The 23,286-nt window shown below is 41.1% G+C and overlaps 1 long non-coding RNA gene across 1 annotated transcript in view; it reads left to right on the plus strand.

Annotated features, from left to right (window-relative positions):
• Positions 1–18,912, plus strand: part of LOC131380656 (uncharacterized) — a 43,339-nt gene extending 24,427 nt beyond the window's left edge. The window contains exons 2-3 of the long non-coding RNA XR_004247784.2: positions 12,495–12,656; positions 15,230–18,912. This is a non-coding gene — a long non-coding RNA (uncharacterized LOC131380656). The remainder of the gene's footprint in view (positions 1–12,494; positions 12,657–15,229) is intronic.
• Positions 18,913–23,286: the final 4,374 nt, after the last annotated feature.

Here is a 23,286-nt window from a genome sequence, read left to right on the forward strand (position 1 = left end):
GTGGGGATGCAGACAGGTGATTAGGAAATCTTTCAAAAGAGTTGAGTTTTGAAAGGAGGCAGGAGGGAGGATTATACAGTGATGTAGTTAATCAGTTTTTTTATTAGCATAAAATGTTTGACGTACTGGCACTTCTGCAAAAACTCAATATATGTTGCAAAAAACCATGTCTTCTGTAAAATTGCAGATTAAAAATAATAGGATTTATGAGGAAAATGGGATTAGAAGGATCCCTCAAAATCAATAGCACTTTGTAACCAAAGATAGATAAAAGCAAAAATAATCCAATAAAACACTAGCCTGGTGAAACCCGCATGCTGGCCTGTGCACCTAGTATTGGTCCTTTGCAGCCCAAAGCCCTGGAACTTATGCGTGGTTCATTTCTAATAGTGACAATTTTCATCAACATTAAAATTTAATTCAGGGCAAAGTTTTCTTCATCCTTTTCTTTCTTAACATGGAGAAAATATATTTGCAGCCTTTTCATCTGTAGTTGTAGCTTCCCCAAATAGGTTTAAAATAAATGTGGTTGTTTATGAAGTCTCTAAAGCAGCCAGTTTTGCACTAAAGTAACTTCTGTAGGATTTTAAGCTTTTGTCTTTATGTCTTCATATATTTCTAAGGCCTTTTCCTTATTTTGGAGAAAGCTTGTACTTGACTGCATGAAAAAAAAATGTGCTCAGGAAAATGACAGAAGCAGTCACAAAATTTCTGGATGCAAACATCATTCTTTCATTTCACAATCAGATGTGAGCTAATTTGTGTTTAAGAATTAAGCATTGTAGCAGAATTGATCATAAATCATTCCATGAAACAAAGTCCCTGGAAACTTGTTCATCGAAATAAGTGGTATTGTCTGCACAGTATGAAAATGGACAGATAATATGCTTTATGGCAACAAATGCTCAAAAACTTTTGGAAACTCTTCATTTGGAAATGCTTTCAGAACATGCTGTGGGCTGAATAGTGTTCCTCCCAAATTCATGTGTTGAAGCACTAACCTCCAATGTGACTGTATTTAGAGACAGAGTCTTTATGGAAGAAATTAAGGTTAAATGAGGTCATCTCCAGGGCTTTCTCTAAGAGATCCAATCGAGGCCAATATAGGTCCCTATTCTGATAGGATTAGTGTCCTCAGAAACAGAGACACCAGAGTGCTCTCTATCTCTCTGTTACTCTCTCAGTGTCTCTGCCATGTGAGGACATGGTGAGAAGGTGGCCATTTGCAAGCCAGGAAAGGAGTCCTTACCAGATCCAGCCATGCTGGATCCCATTCGGGACTCTCTCCCGTAACATTTCTTGTGTTTCACCCTCCTGGTCTATGGTATCTTGTTATGGTGGCTCAACTGACTAATACAGAGCCCTTATGCAGTCTTTCAAATATCCTCAGAATAGTACATTTTTGTCTTAAGAAGGCACATTTTACATTTGGAATCCACTAAATATTTGAAGCCAAGGATATAGAACAAAGTGGATGAGTGAACAGCATAAGAACATTTTTCAAAGTAAGAAAAAACAATGAAATGTAGTTATAAAGTAAAAACATTGCTTTGGACTGGATTTGGGAGTAATTTACAAAAATGAGCAAAGGACAGCATCTTTGTGATAATTGTGCAGTCTCCAACGGAACCACTTTGAAGGACAAAAGTCATTTACAAAATTATGTTTTTTCTGAATTACAAAAGAACAAAGACATATTAATTCATTGTAGAAAATTCCAAAATTTTGGGAAATTATAAATGAATTTAAAAAACCCAGAAATGTACTATCAAACCATCTCCAGAGATAACCACTACAAACATTTTTAAGAGTTTATTCCAGAATGCTTGGCCCCCAAATATCCACACGTGCACTTACACAAGCTCATATATTTGGGATCACACTGAATATGGTGTTATGTAACTTGTTTTGCTTCCTTTTAACATTATGTTATGAGTATTTCATAAGTAATTTAGCAGACTTGAAACAATGCAATTATATGTTTGTGTAATTTCCATTCTATAAATATGCCAATCACCTTTTCAAATTATCTACTGCCAGACACTAAAAATGTTCACATAGTTAAATGTTACAAATAATAAGATTTAAAATGATACAGTATTCCATGAACTTGTCCAAAAATGGATAATTAAAGGAGTTCTTGAATCTCACTTCTGTTCTAGAAAGCTAAGTGTGCCAATTCCTCCCAGTGGGGACAATTTTTGAAGAAATGAGTACATAGTAGAAAAACCAGGGTCAAGAGTTTTAAAGTAATCACCAGATAGTCCGTATTTTAGGTAGAATTACATCACCAGTGTGGACTCTTAATCCTGTAATTGGCTCCAATCTTCCCACATGTACCATAAATTTAATCAGAGTGGTCTAATGTCTCGAATCAATGTTTCCAACTTTTTGCAGTAAACCACTTAATGCAAAATCCACAGTTCTATAAAACCCAATTACGAAACTTTCTCCTCTTTATAATCAGTTAATCATAAAGCTCTCTTGTATATACTCAGCAAAAGAAAGACAAATGATACACACCCTAGAATTCTCTAACACAGCTGAGTTTTAGTTTTTCTTGAAGGAACAATCACAGAATGTAGGCTACAATTCCATGCAGTAGTTATAACAAACTGAGAAGAAACAGACCAAGTCAATACTGTTTTATCATATATGTCGTTGCTCTAGATTGATAAAACTTTTCACAAAAGTTTTATTGACGTTGTTTTTCTCATCCTATGCCATTTTATGTCATTATTTGGCAGATCTTGAAGGGCAGAAGAGGAAAAAGTGGGAAGATGTTTCCAAAGCCACATCCCAGTCTTGGACCAACTTGAGTGTGTCTGGGTGGCTGTGACAGAGGCATGGGGGACCCTAGACCCGAGAGTGGCATCTTCTGCCTGGTTCGTCCTTTGGGTTTCTAGAGAATGGGACCGTTATCCTCAGCAGTGGAAAGGCCTTGCTGAGGGTTGCACACGCTTAGGAGACACCTGAGTCAGGGAGTGCAGTCACTGCAGATGCCACACCTCCCCGTTTCCTGTCCCAATTACTTGGGAAATAGGTCATATGCAGATTTTATTGGCTGCATGTGGACCTTGCAGAGGAACCCACATACCCCGAGGAACAGGAACCAGAAAGGCAGCTCCCCATCTCCTTAACTGCTCTGACTTCTGCCCTCTCTTTCTCAGCCTTAGCTAAAGAGCTCATCCCTTTCTCCTACGACTATTTTAATAGTCTCCAAATTGGCTTCCTGACTCTGAATAGGCTTCCTGACTCCAAATTGGTTTCCTATCAGATCTGTCTTTTGGAAGCTTTAAATGTTTGGTTCTTTATAGCCTGCAGGATTAAAATCCAATCTCTTAGCATAACATTCAAGGCTCTTTGAGGTCTGGCTCCATGCCTACCAGACTCCACACTCCGACAATGTTGAAATAATGACAGTTACCTGAATGCATCTTGCTGTTTAAGATTCTACAGGTATGACTTTGGGCAAGGTACTTATCTCCTCTCTGTTTTGTCTCATTTAGATGTGAGGGTAAGAATAGAATCTGCCTTGTTGTAGTGTTGTGAGGATTAAATGAAATAATATGCAAAAAAGACTTATAGAGAAGTCTGGCACATAGTAAAATGCTCAACAAATTCTATTACTGTTACTCCCTCTTCCTGAACTTCTTTATTTTCCATTTTAATCTGTCAGGTCCATGCTTATCTTTCGAGAGGCAAATCAAATGCTTCCTCCTCTGTTCAGTGTTTACTTGCCTCTGCTGAGTAGAGATCATTGCTTCTGTTGTCTCCTATTGCACTAAGAACCTACCACTCACATCATGAGGTACACCCTTTGCAGTTATTTGCTTACATATTTTCTTTGCCATAAGACTGTAAGCTCAGTGAGGGCAGGTACCATGCCCCAGTCATCTCTGTAGCTCCCACTTAGCACAGAGCTTAGCACATGGTAAGACCCTCACTTGACTTTTATTGGATGGGTTAGGATTAGGAATCCCCAGCTGCTCGATACTTTCCCAGCCTGGCACTCATATATGAGAGTGGGTGTTGGGTTCTCATCGTTCGACATTGCAGGTCAGATGCATTTCATTTGCACAGCTATGTAAGATGGTCCCTGTGCGTCTGCCCACAGGAAGATGTTGCAAATGTCTGCAGCTGATATCCCCATCCCCTAGAAACACCTCTCAGCAAATTTCTATGTGCTGGATTCAACATAAGAGCCACATCTCAGTGTGCAAGGGAAGACAGTTTCTGGGCCTGTGCCTTTCACCTGACAGATACCCAATTTACTGTGTCCAGCATGCTCAAGTCCATTCTACAGCAGTTAAGAATATTTTCATTGTGCTTCGAAGTGACATGCTAAGATAGATCTGGCTGTTGGGGTGGGAAGGATCACTAACTACATTTTCCAAAATTAAAGTTTCTTCTTGTAATTACCAAGTAAAGTTGTCCATGCAGGAGTACCAGCTCTTCATAAATCTCCTAAATAGCTCTTGTTTAAAATCTGATATAATTCCAAAATGTCCATAAAGATGATTAGAATATAGCACAGAATACCTGGCCACAGAGAAACCTATTTAAAATCGGTTCAAGGCTGATCTTGAAAAATTGCAAGAGGGGAAATATGTAAAGCAGGAAAAATGTGTTATAAGGAAAAAAAAGTGTGAGACTCCTTCTCCATGAGAAAACTGTAATCAGATTCCTCAGCTCTGCTGAAAGGATGATACTGGCACTTCAAAGTCTTTAAAAAATTATTGAGCTATGAGGCATGAGAACAGAGTGCTAAGTAGATAATAAAGATTACAATGGGGATAAAAATTTGAAACTATCCAATATTAGGAACCATTAAGAAAATTACACTACCTCTACAGTACTATAAAGGCATTAAAGAGGTATTAATAAACATTCTTTAATGGCCTGGAAAATACTAATGAATAATATTATGCCAAAAAAAGTACTTACAAAACTGTATACACAGGATGATCTTGAGTATGTACAATGCATTGTAAGAAATAGAAGGAATTGGTCATATCTGTCATGGTTGTTACCTTTTAGTAGGTGGTAGTGGAATTATAATACCCTCTTCCTGCTCCTGTCTTTTACCTATTTATCAAGTTAAATTAAAGTAAAACGTTTTCTTATTATTTATTTTAGTGAAAAAATCTTTGATTCCTATTTAGAACTGAAGTTTGCCAGTGAGTGATTGGCTCTTCTGAAATATTCTCTGATAGGATTTGGATCTGTGTCCTCACTAAATCTCACATTGAATTTTAATCCCTAATGTTGGAGGTGGGGTGTGGTGGGAGGTGATTGGATCATGGGAGCAGATTTCTCATGAATGGTTAACACCATCCCGTTAGTGCTGTTCTCGGATAGTGAGTGAGTTCTGGCGAGATCTAGTTGTTTAAAAGTGTGTAGTACCTTCCCCCTTGCTCTCTCTCCTGCTCCTGCTCCTACTTCACCTTCTGCCATGACTGTAAGTTTCCTAAGGCCTCCCCAGAAGCTGAGCAGATGCCAGCACCATGCTTTCTGTACAATTTGCATAATCGTGAGCCAATTAAACCTCTTTTCTTTGCAAATTACCCAGTCTCAGGCATTTCTTATAGCAATGCAAGAATGGACTAATACATCCTCTTGTGGTTGGGGGTGGGTGGTGGGTAGCAGAGGCCTTGGGAGAACAGACTTTCATAAAGTATCAGATAGTCCAGCCCTGCTGGAGGAATGTACCCATCCCTGGTAAGTTCTTGCTGAGGCTAGGGAGAAAATGGGGGAGTTAGTTTCCTGTTTCCCATATGGGTTCCTGTTCTAGCTCCATCCCAGCTCCCCACAGCCGCTGTGAGAGACTTAAGGCTTGGGCAGCTCTTCACAGCATCGGGGGAAAGATGGAAGCCACCTGGACAACAGAGAGCCAACTGAGAGATGGGCTTTGGAGCTGCCATAAATGCACAATGGCTGCATTTTGTTTGTACTAGAGGTGAAGTGAAAGATGTGCTCTTTAAAAATCACTCTGAAATTTATTGCTTGGAAGTAGGATTTGAAAAATAAATAAATAAAGTGAACTTCCTTGTTAGTATGAACTGGAGGGAAATAACAAGATTTGAGAAGGTTGATGGTGACATTGATCAGAACACTGCATGTTCTTACTTATAAGTGGGAGCTGAATAATGAGAACACATGGGAGGGGAACAACACACACTGGAGGCTGTCAGGGGGTGGGTTGGGGCGAAGGAGAACATTAGGAATAAATAGCTAATGCATGCTGGGCTTAATACCTAGGTGATGAGTTGATAGGTGCAGCAAACCACCATGGCACATGTTTTCCTATGTAACTAATTTGCACGTGTACCACAAAACTTAAAAATAAAATAAAATAAAATAGGTAAAAGTCTGTCTCTGGGTCCTGGCCTCTAAAACAATGTTGTCTTGGGCCAATTAACCCTTTTGGGCCTCAGTATTCTGATTTATAAAATGGATTTGTATGAGGGGTCAAAAGTCAACATTTCTAGAAATGCCAAATTGTTTTGCAAGTGTATGTATTCTCATTGCTTCACTAACACTTATTATCTTTACCAACACTTGTTATTGTCAGACTCCTTGGTTGCCTGCCAGAAGCAAAGGTAAGTCCATTTTGGAGGAAGATGAAATCAACCAGAGCCTCAAATTATTTTACCATTTTTAGTATATATTTCCTAGTATGAAACAGACAATCTGGCATTTGGAGACAAGTATTGATCCATAAACCCAGCGAAACACGTGACAAAATTGAATAGACTTATGAGGAATCTAACAAGTAAAGATATTATACATGGACTTTAGAATAACTATGCTTAATATTTTTAGGGATTTAAAAGACAAGGTTGAGAAAGAGAACTGAAAATTATTTTTTTAATAACTGAATAAAAATTATAGAATTAAAAAATACAATAACTAAAAGAGTAATGGATTTGTACGTTTAAAAGTGGTTAAAATGTCAGTTTTACATTATATATATTTTGCCACAAAAAGAGAGGGTAATAGGTTTAACAGAAAATTGGACATTGTTTTCAGAGGTAATAACCTTTGAACTAAGGGAAAGATTGGAAGAAAATACTCAGACTGAAACACTGAAAAAGAATCGAAAGATAGAAGCGAGTGTAAGAGATACTTGAGATGTGGTAATAAGGTCTAACATAAGTGAAATTGGAATCCTAGAAAGAGAAGAGAGAGCTTATGGTAGAAGCAAATGAGATAGTGGACAAAGGCACCCAGAATCAGGGAGACAGGAAAAATATTTGGTAAGTGGTTGGGACAGGCACTGATCAATCAGAACGGACATGGCAGGAGTCAATAACTGGCAGGGCATGGTGTTGTGTCCCAGCTGAATATCAGCCTGCCTTCCACTAGGGGACACAGCCTACTCACCACCACGCAGCTCTGCCTGGAAGGCTTAAGCCTGCCAGGAGTCATATCATAACCTCTGCTGAGACAGCTACCCTGACAAGGGCAAGAGCACCTGTTCCCCCTCTTCTATTCCTGCCTCAGCTGGGACACAAGCCCCCCTGCAGGCAAAATTCTTCTAGCTGGAGTTACGTCCTGTTCATTCAGAGACATTGATGTCCATCCAGAAATAAAGGGGATGCCAGAGAGCAGACAGTGCCTGTCCTAGTCAGGCTGCCTTTCACACTCTTGTTGCTGTTACCCTGCCTCCGAGGCCAGCACACTGCCTGACAACTTCCCATCTCTTAGACCTTTGGTTTCTTTCATCTCTCTAGTTCTGTGGATGCACTGGTCTCTGATCTAATTTCAGCTTCTGACACCACTTTTCTTCTCATTCCTCTGGGAGTAACCAGACATAGCCCTGAGATTGCACAACTTCAGGGGTAACTTCCCCCAGCATTCAATGTGCAGGGCAGGCCTGGCAGGCCATGACATAGCATACAGTGTGAATGATGTACCCTGGACATGGGAAACCCCACAGTGTTATGATCAGTGTATTTGCAAGTGGGGCACTCTGTGAATCCTGAGGTGCTAGCTAGTTGAGAAATCTTCTACATTTTCGGCTTCAGCTATTGTTTTGATGTGGCGACCATCTTTTCCTCTCTCTTTCTTGTTGCATCTCTGGGGATGCAGATCACAGTATTCACTCCTCTGACCACAGTGCAAGCAACCCTACCTGCTTCGCTCCTCATAGTTCTCATTGGGGATAAACATGTGACCCAGGACAGGCTAATCAGAGCCCTTCCCTGGGATTTTGTATGCATGCACCAGCAGAAAGATGCACCCCTTTTGCTATGGGATTGCAAATGTGGAACTCTAAGCCCAGAATTGTCTATGGCCAAGCCCTGTGCTTATACAAACCATAAGGATTAGGAGGACATTAGGCCAAGTGTTGAGAGAGAAAGAAGTAGGTAGATGAAAACATATTATTTGAGTCCCTTAGACTGCCTAGTTATATAAGGCTTTACAGGCCCAGTTTTGCTCAAGATAGTTTTAGTTGAGTTTTAATCTCCTCCAGAACAATCCTGAAAATAAGAAAATCTTGGTACCTTAGGCATTTCTTACACAAGGGCTATAGTAGTAACCACAAAATGCATATTATTTCATAAGCCCATAAAATGTGGCAGGGCAGAGATGAAGGACAGTCTCTGGCAAGTGATTTTAAATCAAGTTAAAGCAACATTAAGTGACACACCAGCAGGCAGCACACACACCTAGCCAGCCCTGCCTGGAACTCCCGCAGATGGCAGCCTCTGCAGATACACTGGAAAAGCATTTGAGCCAATTTGGGCTGCAATTTCCACCCTAATTTTGCCTGGGTATAAAGACCAGTATCCGTGCTGCTCTGGGACCTGCCAAACATTTCCTTCTTCACCAGACAGCCGACTTTGAGAGGGAAAGGCAGGACAAAACATCTCTAGTTTTTCTTGTCAGCTCAAATGAATGGAAAGCTGACTATTCCACTGCTGCTAAGTGTACCCAGGCTGACGCACTGGTTGCCATGGTGCCTGAGTGCACTCTGCCACTGCTGAAATCTCTGCACCTGTACCTGCAAAATACCACTGACGGAGAGCTTATTTTTGTGATTAAAGTAGTTAGTCATGCATTAACAGCACAGGAGAACATTCTGCAGACCTGGAATGTGATGTCTCCATAGGTCAAATAGGAACACTTTATGGATGCACTTTAGCAGGTAGTTCAATGTCATTTAAAAGCATTGGCTGAGAAGCAGGGGGGACATCAGATCTCAGAGGGAGCACAGGGGCATGGAAATCTTGCTCTGTGGACAGGGAGGTCAGACAGCAAGTGGCTGAAGGGTTGGTGTGGACACAGAGAGAGTCATAAAGAACATAGCTTTGCTGGTGTTTGAAAGCCTCCAGTGGAGAGACAAAATTGCAGAAATCTCAGTGTTTTGTTGGTGTGGTGTTAGAAGGCCAGAATGATGAGAATGGTGAGAAGACAGCACCCATCTGGGTCTCTTTCTTCCCATTTTCCATACTGTAGTCCCTGTCTAGGTCTGTATTATTGCTTTTCCCTGGACTATTGCAGTTAATGCCTAATCTTCTCCCTAGAGTCAACTGTCTTCTTTTTCAACTTATTTGCCATTCAGGTGGAGGGAGGTCATCATTCTGTTGTTTGCCCATTATACTCCCCTGCTCAGGAACCTTCAGTATATCCTTTCTGCCTTCCACATGGTCCTCAAGGTTCTCTATGATTGTCCCTGACTTTCCTTTCCAGGTCTGTCTCCTACCCCTTGACTTCATACACTAGATTCTTCCAGATGGAGCCAGGTGTTTACTCACAATATCCTCACAGTGTCTTTGAAAGCTGGAATCCTCCAAGACACATATCCCTGAAAACTTCCTCCATGAATCCTCCCATCTTCTTCTGAGCAAACAGAACATCTCCCTTTCCCAATTCTCCCTTCACATGGCACGTGTCCATGATCTTGAATTATAATGGTTTCATAATTCTTTGTGAGCATCTTGAGTAAAAGATCCCACTTATTCATCATTATATCATACATGCAATTGATTTTCTTTCCTCCCCTCTCCTCAACAAACCAGTTTTACATCTTATTTGTGAATTCATTTAAGCATCATTTTCTGTCTATAGATGTGTCAGCCCTAGAATTCTCCTCTGAACCAGTTTTAGCATCTTACCGGTTTCCTCATTAATTAATGAATTAAATAAAATCTTTGACACATTTGTTTTTATTGTTTTTTAAGTTTTATTTTAAGGTCAGGGGTACATGTGCAGGTTTGTTACATAGGTAAACTTGTGTCATGGGGGTTTGTTATAAAGATTATTTCATCACTCAAGTATTAAGCCTAATACCCATTAGTTATTTTTCCTGATCCTCTCCCTCCTCCCACCCTCCACCTTCTGATAAGTCCCAGTGTGTGTTCTTCCCCTCTATGTGTCCATATGTTGTCATCATTTAGCTCCCACTTGTAAGTAGGAACATGTAGTATTTGGTTTTCTGTTCCTGTTTTAGTTTGCTAAGGATAATGGCCTTCACCTCCATCCATATCCCTGCAAAGGACATGATCTCATTCTTTTTAGACAAATTTATTTTGTATTTGCATGAGAGCCCTGATTACATTCTATTTAAAAAACTATCCTATAACAATTTATTCCTGAATATGCATTTGTCCATTCATTTCCTCATCACAAACACTAAACACCAAAAATATGGGTGCAAATAAGTTATTTTCATAAAGTTAAATGAGCCCATTTGTTAATTTATTCATCCATTTGTTCATATTTTGAATATTTATGATGTGACCTCTCTCATTAGAATCATAAATGTTATATTTATTTGCACTAAAATCATACGGTTTTATCAAGTCTTAACCATCAACATTTCTTACAGTAGGCACTTTGAGACTGTAATTTGATGAGAATACTGGGAAGAAAGGACCTTGACCTGGCTGTAGGTGACATTTGGAGAGTGTCTGGGAGCATCATGACTCAGCAGTGAGAGGCTCTGGGTAGAGGAGGAAACCTGATAGGCTCTCCCTCAGCAGCGGGCTCCCTCCCCACTGGCGCATATGGAACTTGAATCTTTCCGTCTTCTACTCTGGCTTCTGTGGCTTTTGCAGTGATCTGAAACGCTTGGAGGAGACTCAGGGCATAGAGCCATCAAAGTTAATCAGAGCTTGGAAATGTGAAGGCTTAAAAGCAAAACTAAAAGAGCTAAGATGATTTATGAATGAAGAGAAATTTTGTGGCTGCCTTAAAAATCTGTGAAAAGTAATTATAAAGAAAGATGGTGACCAACTTCTTTTTAGTGCACATTGAGTAGGTAAAGAAATAGGTTTTGATGTAAAAATTGCTTAGTAGTGAGTGCTGTTAAATATCGGAATTGATCAATGAAAGAAGTTAGGAGCTCTCTTCTGATGGTCTTTAGAAAAGCAGATTGCACATTTATACTACAATGCGCACATGTATGGCTTTATCTAGAGGTCACAGGGATGATGAAATTATTTCTTAGATTTCTAGGTAGAGACAAGTTCTACGACTCTCACCTGGAATATATCCTTGAGATTATGATTTGCTCCAGGTGGATGAGGACCTAACACTAATGTGAGAAGGCATTAGCTAAACTTGTCTTTGGTTTTCCTGCAGCTGCCTTCTCTGCAATGCTTCTGAAGATACACTTCTAATACTTCTAATATTTGCTTAGTACTTACTTTGTCGGAAGGCACGGGGAAAAGTCTTGGTTCATGGAATCAACAGGTTTTACTTTTGGGTCCTCTCTTTGCTATGGCATCTTCTCTTTATAGCAAGTAACTCCTCTCTTCGGTCTCAGTTTCTTGTTTGTAAAAAGGAAAGATTATCTCTTACCTCAAAGGATTTTTTGTGTTTGTGAAAACAAAGTCTAATAGTGTGTATGAAGCACTTTATAGTTATAGCACATTGTTATAAGTGATAAGTAATAAAATGTTACCCAATATTAATGTTTGCTTTGTATCATCATATTATTTCAAAAGTAACAATGCTCTATTTACATATAAGTGATCACACCATAATTTATGTAATATTAAATATTATCCCACTTCAAATATAGATTCACATACAGTTTCAGTCCTAAAGGGCTCTTTTTTTCCCATGAGGATGCAGTATAAAACATGCGCATGGGATGTGCACACACACACATGTGCACACACCTCACACATACACACATACCACACATACATGCACCACACACACCTTACACACACACAACACACACCATACACACACGACTTAGTCTCACCAAACTTGAGCTTGGGGGCCTTTTTGTGGCGGGCAATCGGATTACTCATTTATTTTGGTAAGTAAGGTTGAGCTTACTGCCTTCCCCTCATGTCCATCACTACATTCACTGCTGTTACAGTAAGGCCAAGAAAAATCACAAGGAAATTGGAGAAGGGGAAAAATGTGTAGAAAATACATAGGAAGGATAAAGTTAGAGAAGGCAATGCAAAGCCAGGCTGTTCCCATCCTTTTCCATCCCTTAAGATTTTTCCTTATCTCTGCATCTGAAGGAGAAATATTCAGCAGAAAAAAAAGCGAAATGCAGAAGAGCCCACCCCAAGCTTTGCATCTGCAAGTGAGCAGTGGGAAGAACCCACAGGCATTTGGTGAACATCCTCTCGTGGCAGGTGTGGAGCTGTGAGGAGCAGGGGCAGGAGACGGAGGACTGGAGGGTGAGCTGACATCCTGCTTTAATTCCTGGGCCCTAGCAGTTGCCTGTCTAGAGAAGAGCAGTGCTAGGGGTACAGGCTTTGGAGAAAATGTCAATTTCTGGCTTGAATAACACTTATATAACTTTGCATTTATAATCTTGCTTCTCTATTAGGGAGCAAACTATCAGATTATCTGATTTCTAGATCATTTGTAGAAAAAATGGCACAGCCTGAGGCCTGGCTCAGTTCATGAAATGATTCATTTGGAGCCTGTTCACAGAGGCACCTCAACTCACTAGAATATGCTCATGAAATCTCCTTGCTCAGTTGAATTTTCACCAATAACTTCAGCCCAAAGATACTATTCTTTTGGGTAATGAGTCCTGTGATGTCATGTTAGCCAGATTCCATATACGCTTGAGAAATCCACAGATTCCATAACTTTCTATTCACTGTTACTAGGACAGTCTAATTCTACACTTGAAGACACAGTGTTGTTCACTCTAAGATGTCCAGCCTCAAAGCTGCTTTTCTCCCTTTGTCTAAGCAGAAGCTGTCCTGTCTGCAGCACTAAGAGAGTTCTCAGCCCTGGCTCCAACTGGGAGCTTCTAGTTCTCTCTTAGGCTGAGTGATTCTGGGGTGGGGCTTGAGTGGGAGTATTTCTTTCTGACCTCTCAGTGATTTTCATGTGCCGCCAAGGTTGAGCACCGCTGCTGGGAAGTAGCACTGGTGGATGGGTGAGAGGAGGCGGTACATCGTGCTGGTCCCCACAGCTTCCCTTCAGCTCTTTTTTTTTTTGAGACAGAGTCTCGCTCTGTCGCCCAGGCTGGAGTTCAGTGGCGCAATCTCGGCTCACTGCAAGCTCCGCCTCCCGGGTTCACGCCATTCTCCTGCCTCAGCCTCTCCGAGTAGCTGGGACTACAGGCGCCCACCACCACGCCTGGCTAATTTTTTGTATTTTTAGTAGAGACGGGGTTTCACCATGGTCTCTATCTCCTGACCTCGTGATCCGCCCGCCTCGGCCTCCCAAAGTGCTGGGATTACAAGCGTGAGCCACCGCGCCCGGCCCCCTTCAGCTCTTTCAGGGTACATGGCAAGAAGGAGGAGGGAAAGGGCCAGTTGTTCTGTTTAATGGAAATGGGGGCGGTTGTCTTCTTGGCTGGTCACTGTGGCCCCCCAGCTCTGGAAGGCTTCTGAGTGCTGGTTCTCTCCGGAGGCACAGCTGTGGAGTCAGTAAGATGGTGGAAGCCCAGCTGTCTTCCAGAGTGCCTGCTCCACCCCAAGGAAACCCACACTCTCCTGCCATGCCAAAGGTTGCTGTGCAGGAGGCACCCCTATAACTGTTCTCTCCATATCCGCCAAATCCACCTCTCCATCTAGCTCTAACTCCCGTTTTCCCTGCTCAGGTGTCAGACCAGGACTTGTGCTGGGTAAATAGATACCTGCATTAGCCAGCGTTCATCCACATAAACAGAACCAGAACTAACAGCAATAAGATGTCTATGTGCTTATGTATATGTGTATATGTATTTCTGTGTATAGTACCTATAAACCTATTCATCAGTCTACCTATCTACCTACCTATCTATGGAGAGGCATTTATTTTAAGAAATTGGCTCACATGACTGTGGGAGCTGGAAAATCTGAAACCTGCCTTAAGTCCCCAGGCAGACTGGAGGTGGAATTCTTTCCATTCTGGGGACCTCTATCTTCCTCTTAAGGCCTTCAAATAATTGGAAGGGTAATCTGCTTTACTCAAAGTCTGATTTAAATGCCCATCACATCTAAAAAATACCCTCACAGCATCATCTAGACTGGTGCTTGACCAAACAACTGGTCACCATAGCCTAGCCAAGTTGACACATAAAATTACCTATTACAGTGTCCAACTGGTGAAATGTATGACCCTTGGTTCCAGGGGGAGGAAATATTCCCATTTTCCTCCAGGAAGAAGGTACCTGGAGGGGCACCCACCCTCTCCCCTCCCTGCCCTCTCTTGTAGCTGCCTAGGGTGAGAGGTGGAAGGAAAGGGACTTGGTCTGCACTTTGGTGCTTCCCCTCTGGCCTAGAAGTGGACTGCTGCCAACTTATTTAGCATGCAGGGCAGCTAGTCTATTTTGTTCTCAGTTTAGAAACTTAATAACAACTTTAGGGTAACAGGAGAAGCCCCACTCAATATCCACGCATACATTGAATATTGTAGATGATTACGTACCCCCAACACATGTTCTGTTTCTTATATACATCTGGAGCCACCTTAAAAACTTGGCAACCTGAGATATGGAAAGATCCCTATTTAAGAAAAACCCAGAGCTACTAAGACAAATACAGGTCAGAAACTTAGAAGGGTGCAAGAAAGAGGCTGGATTGAATGGTCTGAATTCTAGGTATATAAACCCTCAAGTTCATATGTTAAAGCCCTAACTGGCAATGTGACTGTATTTAAAAATAGGTGGTTTAGGAAGTAATTAAGGTTAAATGAGGTCATAAGGGTAGTGCCCTGATCCAATCAGGCTGGTGGCTTTATAAGAAGAGGAAGATCTCTCTATCTCTTTTTCTTTCTCTGTCTACCTTTCTGTCTCTTTTTCCTCCAGTGAACTCAGAGGAAAGGCCATCTGGACACACAGGGAGAAGGCGGCTGTCTGCAAGCCAGGAAGAGAGCCCTACCAGACACCTTGATCTTGGACCTTTCAGCACCCAGAACTGTGGGAAATAAATTTCTATTGTTTAAGCCCCCCAGGCCATGGTATTTTGTGACAGCAGCTTGAGCTAAGGCAATCACCCTGATGGTGAACCTGTCCTTGTGGAGGTGAGATGGGAATTTCGATGAATGCTGCTATGGTTTGGAAAAGGTTTGCTTGGCCCCACCAAGTCTTATGTTGAAATTTGATCCCCAGTGTTGGAGGCGGGGTGAGGTGGGAGATGTTTGGATCATGGGAGTGCACCCTCATGGATGGCTTGGTGCCCTTCTCCTGGAAGTGAGAGAGTTCTCACTGTTAGTTCCTGTGATAACTGGTTGTTGAAAAGAGCCTGGCAGCTCCTCTTCTCTCTCTTTTTTTCTCTCTTGCCATGTGATGCTGGCTCCACTTCACCTTCTGCCATGATTGGAAGCCTCCTGAGGCCTCACCAGAAGCAGATGCTGGATCCATGCTTCTTGTACAGCCTGCAGAACTGCGAGACACACAAAAACCTTTCTTTCTAATTACCTAGCCTCTGGTATTCCTTCACAAATGGACAAAGACAAATACATTCATACATAAATAAATGCACACATGCATATATGTAAGTTTATACCAACATACATGAATACATGTATAGTTAAGTGTACTCAAACATACAGAGACATACACACATATATAAGTGTACACACACACACACACACACAGAGTTATGTATTCATGACTTTCTTTTCCAGGATGAATAAGGCTTTTTCTGCCTTATTGGAAAAACATTTCTTTCATTACTTCCTAATCCCTCCACTGCCATCTCATTTAACTCCTGAACTCCAGTTGGCAGATGTTAATATATCCTTATTAGGGACAAGTGTTTTGGATCAATTCATACATCTTTCCATATGGTAATGGAAAGTTTTAATTGCTTGGAGTGAGCTATTTGATCAGTCTGTTTGCCCATTTTCTTTCAGAGGATAAAAGGGTATTTGTTAGGCTCTGAATGCAAGAGAAAAAAATGCAAAGCCCACGTTTAATATCCTTTGGGTACAATTTATATTTTAAATTTCATAATTGTAGCCTTTCCAAATCATTATTTTTTAATGTAGTTAAATATAATTCATTAGCACGGTGCTGAAAATAGCTATAACGTTTGCATCACTGTAGTCTCGATGTAATCAGCAGCTTCTGAGCCCACTGAGATTTTTGTTGCTCAGTTCGGTAGGACAGAATGGCCATGCGTTCTGCTGCGTGCAGGGAGAGAGAGTTAGTAGCTTCTGCTAGTGAGGGGTGGTGGTCCTCAGTTGAGCTGGGACTAGATAGCTCTCCCTGCGTGCCATTCTATGAGTGGTGCAGCCATTGGCTCCCCAGAGTATTAAACCGGCAATGCTCAGGGGCCGTTTTGGGGTTCATTGCAGCCTCCTAGTTTTTTATTTACCTTTGTTTGTAAGATTCTTGTGGTCTACAGAGAAAAAAAGGAGCAAGTATTAAGAAAAAAGTCCTGAGGTCTAATTCTGCCACATTTCAATATTTTCACATTGGCTTTTGTGAATAAAAATGTGGAGTAAGAACTTTGAGAGCATGATGCGAAGGCTCAAGACAGAGGAACAGACCCACGGAATCCTGTCTCCCCTCCATTCCACTTTCCCCTCTCCTCTGAGCCCCCGGCAGCCGCTCTCACTCTTCTCACGTGGGTCCTGCGCACAGCGCTCTTCTGTGCTGCTTTTCCCTGTCTTCTACCATAGTTTTTTCTTCCTTTCTCCCATCCTCCTCTATTCTTTTTCACCGTTGCTGACCCATCAGTATTGTTTTCCTCTCAAGCTGAAGTCCAACGTGGATCCTTTTGTGTCCCATTGAGTGCAAAGGCCACACAGCCCTCAAGTCTCCTCAGCTGTTAGGCTTTTCCTGGGACTGATCCCCAGGGCAGGTCCCGGGCTCCACGGGGCAGCGCTCAGCGCAGGCGTTAGGAGATGCTAATGAGGCTTCCCAGGCCAGGGGACTGGCCTGCATCGCACCACCCAGGGGCCCTGTTTGCCAGTCAACTGCTCTGCCATCGTCCAGTTTGTGCCTTCATAGGGCCCTCAGGTACCTGCAGCCCCTCCTCAGCATGAAGGTGAGGCCAGGGCTTCTGCCCTTTTCTCAATCCACCTCTGCGTCAGCATTCGCTCGGGGAAAGCCCTGCCGCTCTCAGAGACAGGAGGGGAGAAAACTTTGTACCCAGTCTCTTCTTCACCATTTGTCTTTTGCTCTCAGTTATTTTCTTTATTTCAAAAGACAGGGTAAAACTTCTTAGGACTGTAAGTTTGGATATTGCTAGGACTGCTTTTGGGGGGAAAGCCTCACAGGGAAGGAAGACATATCCATTCTTTTTCACCCTTTGGGGATTTTGGGGTGGCTTATTTTCTAAATTACTGATATGGTTTGGCTGTGTCCCCGCCCAATATCTCATCTTGAATTATAATCCCAATAATCCCCACATGTCAAGGGCGGGACCAGGTGGAGGTGATTGGCTCATGGGAGCGGTTTCCCCCTTGCTGTTCTCGTGATAGTGAGTGAGTCTCACGAGATCTGATGGTTTTATAAGCGTCTGGCTTTTCCCCTGCGGGCTCTCGCTCACTGGGTCCTGCTGTCCTGTGAAGAAGGCGTGTGTTTCTCCTTTGCCTTCCGCCCTGATTGTAAGCTTCCCGAGGCTTCCCCAACAATGCAGAACTGTGAGTCAATTAAACCTTTTTCCTTCATAAATTACCCAGTCTCAGGCCGTTCTTTATAGCAGCGTGAGAATGAACTAATACAATTACCAACTACAAGTACTATTTTTTTCTAAAGGAGAGAAACATGTCATTTGTCTGAGCCCTTATACTTCTAGTCCTCTGGGCTTATTTTTGGAGTCTATTATTACAATCATATAGGTCCAGAAAGACGTAACAGAGTCAAGTTGTGAAGGAAGGGACTAAAAACTTTATCTGCTCATTTCCATCCCGCTGCTTTTTTTTTGCTTTAATCTTTACTGCGCTTGATTGCTGCATGTACCCATTTACGGATATTTTATAACATTCAGTAAATAACACATTTTAAAACTTATAAGTTTCAGTTTTTGTGTGTTTAACACAGTGCCACTGTCCTAGGTATACAATAAATATCAGCTATTAAATTTACTACTTTCAAAAAAATCTCCACTTATTTTATTAACTCTTAACCCATACCAATGCATGACTAGCTTTTTCCCTCTACTGGTATTTACTTATAAAAATGGGATTAAATAAAAGAAAATGTTTTCCATTCCCAATTATATTCTTTTATTTGTTCTCCGCTAAGCAATTTCTCCAAACTAGCCATGATTGAAAATAATGATAATTTAAAAAAAGGCATCCTAGCTTTCTTTATTCTGATTTTGTCCACCCTTGGCTTACTTTTAAAAATAATAATGTTGTCATTTCAACCTGTCTACTTGGAATATAATCCTTCTGTCTCTAGGGGAAGTAATGTTTCTGAAGAGTAAAAAATAAGAATTTTGATTTGAACTAGAATTCATCTTGAAAATCTTGAAGTCACACATATTTACTTGATTCAAGAAATAGACACAATGTCCTAAAGGTCAGAATTTAAAGTTGGACCCCACTAATGGAAGAACATTTTTTCTTCTGAAATCACTTCTGTGTTTCACGATTGACAAATGAACTAGTGAGTGAAAAAGGTATTTGGAGGGTAGATATCTCCGGTGTGCTGAGCTAAGGAATGAATCACTCAATCACTTACCACAAGTTTCTTGAGAGTCTATTGTGTGCAAAGAACTGCATGTTTTGTCTGTGCTGATGAGGGGAACTCAATACTCAACAATATTTAACAAAAATTCATAGACTGTAGCAGGGACTGTGCTAGATGTTCTACGTATTTCTCCATCAATCTTCTGAGCTCCAGAGCAACACTGATAAATGCCTGTGAAAAATTTCCCTTAGATATTGTTCACGGACCCCTCAGTTTGGCATGTCCAAGATAGAACTTACCATTTCACTGTCTTTATTAATGGTGCCTTTTCGTTCAGACATTCAAACCAGAAACTCAGTCTTCCCTGGTTCATGCCTTTCTTCCATCAGCCTCTCTCCATATGATCACACGACATCACGTTCAGCTGATTCTTCCTTTTATTGGTTGAAGCTGTTTCCTCTGCCACCCCACTGCTGTCCCAGTGATCACTCTTGTGTTTTCTCACCTCAGCATTTACAATGGCTTTGTAACTTGTGCGTCTTTTAAAGTTCTTACTATATTTTCTATGTGCTTCCTACTAGGGTGACCAACCATCCCAGTGTGACCTCAGTCCAAACTGAGGAGATTCCTGGGATGCAGGACTTTGTAAACCTTTCAGTTTTAAAATAGGACAGTTCCAGGCAAACTGGGACAGTTGGTCACACTATCTGTTACTATCTTTCAAGTCAAAGTCTGGGGCAGGTGAATCAGATTGACTGAGAGTCAATCATGTAGTATAGCAAAGGAGATTGAGAAAGTATCTGGCATTTTTCAGCTTTTCTAATGGAAGTTGGGTTTCAATTCATAAGGTATGGGAGTCCCCAGCTGTAGCAAGAGGGTTCAAAGTTTGGGGGACAAAAATTAATAAATATCTTCATACACTGTTTCTCTGTATCCAGTCTCCCCAATTATAATGCGTTGTGTGTTCTGAGTTAAGGTAAACTTACTTTATTTATTTTTTAAGTTCAGGGGTACATGTGCAGGTTCGTTACATAAACTCGTGTCATAGGAGTTTGCTGTACAGATGATTTCATTACCCAGGTATTAAGTCTAATGCCCATTAGTTATTTTTGCTGATCCCCTGCCTCCTCCCACCCTCCACTCTCTGATAGGACCCAATGTGTGTTGTTCCCATCTATATGTCCATGTGTTCTCATAATTTCACTCCAACTTACAAGTGAGGACATGTGGTATTTGGTTTTCTGTTCCTGTCTTAGTTTACTAAAAATGATGATTTCTAGCTCCATCTATGTCCCTGCAAAGGACATGATCTTGTTCTTTTTTATGGCTGCATAGTATTCTGTGGGGTATATGTACCATGTTTTCTTTATCCAGTCTATCACTGATGGGCATTTAGGTTGATTCAGTGTCTTTGCTATTGTGAATAGTGGTGCAATGAACATATGCCTGCATGTGTCTTTATAATAGAATAATTTTTATTCCTTTGGGCATATACTTAGTAATGGGATTGGATTGTTGGGTCGAATGGTATTTCTTGTCTTTTTTTATAAAGTGCATTTTTTCTATTATTATACTTTAAGTTTTAGGGTACATGTGCACAATGTGCAGGTTTGTTACATATGTATCCATGTACCATGTTGGTGTGCTGCACCCATTAACTCGTCATTTAGCATTAGGTATATCTCCTGATGCTGTCCCTCCCCTCTCCCCCCACCCCACAACAGTCCCCGGAGTGTGATGTTCCCCTTCCTGTGTCCATGTGTTCTCATTGTTCAATTTCCACCTATGAGTGAGAACATGCAGTGTTTGGTTTTTTGTCCTTGTGATAGTTTACTGAGAATGATGGTTTCCAGCTTCATCCTTGTCCCTACAAAGGACATGAACTCATCATTTTTTATGGCTGCATAGTATTCCATGGTGTATATGTGCCACATTTTCTTAATCCAGTCTATCGTTGTTGGACATTTGGGTTGGTTCCAAGGCTTTGCTATTGTGAATAGTGCCACAATAAACATACATGTGCATGTGTCTTTATAGCAGCATGATTTATAGTCCTTTGGGTATATACCCAGTAATGGGATGGCTGGGTCAAATGGTATTTCTAGTTCTAGGTCCCTGAGGAATCGCCACACTGACTTCCACAATGGTTGAACTAGTTTACAGTCCCACCAACAGTGTAAAAGTGTTCCTATTTCTCCACATCCTCTCCAGCACCTGTTGCTTCCTGACTTTTTAATGATGGCCGTTCTAAATGGTGTGAGATGGTATCTCATTGTGGTTTTGATTTGCATTTCTCTGATGGCCAGTGATGATGAGCATTTTTTCATGTGTTTTTTGGCTGCATAAATGTCTTTTCTTGTCTTTAGGTCTTTGAGGAATCGTCACAGTGTCTTCCACAATGGTTGAACTAATTTACACTCCCACCAACGGTATATAGGAATTCCTTTTTCTCCACAACCTCGCCAGCATCTGTTATTTTTTTACTTTTTAATAATGGCCATTCTGACTGGTGTTAGATGGTAGCTCATTGTGATTTTGATTTGCATTTCTCTAATGATTGGTAATGTTGAGCTTTTTTTCATATGATTATTAGCCACATGTATGTCTTCTTTTGGAGAGTGTTCATGTCCTTTGTCCACTTTTTTTTATGGGTTTTTGTTTTTCTTGTAAATGTGTTTAAGTTCCTTATAGCTGCTGGATATTAGACCTTTGTTGGATACATAGTGTGCAAAAATTTTCTCTCATTCTGCAGGTTGTCTGTTTACTCTGTTGACCAGTTTCTTTTGCTGTACAGAAGCTCTTTAGTTTAATTAGATCCCATTTGTCAATTTTTGCTTTTGTTGCAGTTGTTTTTGGCATCTTCATCATGACATCTTTGCCCATGCCTATGTTCTGAATGGTATTGCCTAGGTTGTCTTCCAGGGTTTTTATAGTTTTTGGTTTTACATGTAAGTCTTTAATCCATCTTGAGTTAATTTTGGTATATACTAAGAGGTAGATGTCCAGTTTTAATCTTCTGCATATGGCTAGTCAGTTATCCTAGCACCATTTATTGAATAGAGAATCCTTTCCCCATTGCTTATTTTTGTCAGGTCTGTTGAAAATCATATAGTTGTAGAGGTGCAATCCTATTTCTGGGTTCTCTATTCTGTTCCATTGGTCTATGTGTCTGTTTTTGTACCAGTACCATACCATGCTGTTTTGGTTACTGTAGCCAGTATAGTTTGAAGTTGAGTAAAGCTCACTTTCTACCAGATATCCTTCTATACCCTTGAAAATCTACTCCTGCTTCCTTGCGAAAGATAAAGTCCAAACTTCTTAGTGTGTCCTATGGCCCTTCATGGTTGAAGCCTCATTTCCAGCTTCACCTCTTGCTATCCACCTCCTTAAGTTCTCCCTGCAGCTTCAGGGGCACCTCTTATAGTTCGTGAATCATGGCATGTGTCTTCATGCCTTCATGGGTTTAGTATGGGTTGCTCCTTTTGCTATGACTATGCTTTGCTGTCAGTGCAGTTGTCTCTCCTCTGTGGCATCTTACTGATCACGCCAGTACCAGCTATCAGGCCAAATCAGTTGTTTGTCCTCTCTACACTAACATTTACCATGCTGCATTGCCATTTGTTACTTGCATGTCTCTCTTTCCCTTTATATTTATGAGTGCTTCAAGTGCTGGACAAGGTGAAACTCCAATCCCCTTTTCTATGAGAGATGGAGAAAGAAAGCATGACCAAAGGCACACATAAATAAGTGGTAGTCACCAAAATCTAAATGAATTCCATGCCTATGTGTAGTAAGATATTGGTTGCTCCTTAAATACTTATTTCTCTACTCTTACTTTACTAAGAGAACCTCCCAAATTTAATGGGCACATGGATGCATATCATCTGCCAATTTTTTCCCCTTCATGCTGGTTGGAATGTAAGTGTGATGGCAGGAGTTGGAACAGCTGTCTTTGACTTTGAGTTAGTAGCTGATGTTGAAGATGACAAATTAACAAGAGAGAGCATGGATCTCCAACACCTGGAGCTAATACAGCATCCTTGCATTATTTATACTTAGACTCTTTTGTGAGAGAGAAACAAACTTCTATCTTATTTAATTTGACTTTCATTGCCACAGCTATACCTGTAACCTAATTAACATGAGAAAGGGGAAATGTTAGAGGTGAAATGGCTCTTTTGTATTGTGACTTAGATCAAAGTCTGATGGAAGGAAGGGTGTGAGAGAACTGAACAGACACAGACAAGCATCATTCTTCTGGTTTTGTCGGTGTGAAG

Source organism: Hylobates moloch, unplaced genomic scaffold (genome assembly GCF_009828535.3).
Source record: "Hylobates moloch isolate HMO894 unplaced genomic scaffold, HMol_V3 SCAFFOLD_4, whole genome shotgun sequence".
Classification (NCBI taxonomy): domain Eukaryota; kingdom Metazoa; phylum Chordata; class Mammalia; order Primates; family Hylobatidae; genus Hylobates; species Hylobates moloch.